Source organism: Phycodurus eques, unplaced genomic scaffold (assembly GCF_024500275.1).
Source record: "Phycodurus eques isolate BA_2022a unplaced genomic scaffold, UOR_Pequ_1.1 contig_717, whole genome shotgun sequence".
NCBI lineage: Eukaryota > Metazoa > Chordata > Actinopteri > Syngnathiformes > Syngnathidae > Phycodurus > Phycodurus eques.
In genome coordinates, this window is record NW_026904713.1 from 5,002 (window position 1) to 5,709 (window position 708).

At 49.4% G+C, this 708-nt stretch overlaps 2 non-coding genes across 2 annotated transcripts; one reads left to right on the forward strand and one right to left on the reverse strand.

Annotated features, from left to right (window-relative positions):
* Positions 1 to 217: 217 nt before the first annotated feature.
* On the reverse strand, positions 218 to 288 carry trnag-gcc (transfer RNA glycine (anticodon GCC)). Its single transcript has one exon. It is a non-coding gene; the product is annotated as a tRNA-Gly (tRNA).
* Positions 289 to 418: 130 nt separating this feature from the next.
* trnal-cag (transfer RNA leucine (anticodon CAG)) lies at positions 419 to 500 on the forward strand. Its single transcript has one exon. It is a non-coding gene; the product is annotated as a tRNA-Leu (tRNA).
* Positions 501 to 708: the final 208 nt, after the last annotated feature.

Below are 708 nucleotides of genomic sequence, written 5' to 3' on the forward strand. Positions count from 1 at the left end.
CCCTCGTGTAATCTACATTCATTGCCAATGCGCGCCAAAGGTTGGTGAATTACGTTCACCAAGTCAACGCATATGACCCACTTCTGACAAGATGTGACCAACAAACACTTGGATCCTGTCCTCGGTTGTTTTCAGGGAAAATGTGTGTTTTGCAAGCAGAAGGAGTTTGGACTCATTTACCTCAAATAGAGCTTAATATACAGAAAACGGGGCAAGCTGCATTGGCCGGGAATCGGACCCGGGCCTCCCGCGTGGCAGGCGAGAATTCTACCACTGAACCACCAATGCTTGGTATGGTGGCTCGTGCACTTTGACTACATTCGAATGCTCTCGAACGGGTTGCCCACCGGATGAGCAGACCCCGGGGTGAATCAAGACCCGGACCCTTTGTTCCATCTAAAAAACGCAATGTCCTGTAGTCAGGATGGCCGAGCGGTCCAAGGCGCTGCATTCAGGTTGCAGTCTCTATGGAGGCGTGGGTTCAAATCCCACTCCTGACAATGTCTAGTATTCTTAGACAATGTGTCTATTGTTTCCTTTTTGTGAGTGTGCCTCTGCTGGTGGAATTAAATGCTCACATGGTGAGTGACAATGTGACCCAGAAGGGCGTGATAAAGGTGAACTCCTCCTCACCTCTCCCCGATCTGAGCGCGAGTCGTGCTTACTCTTTGGAATAATGTGCTCGTCGTAGACTGTCCATAATAAAAA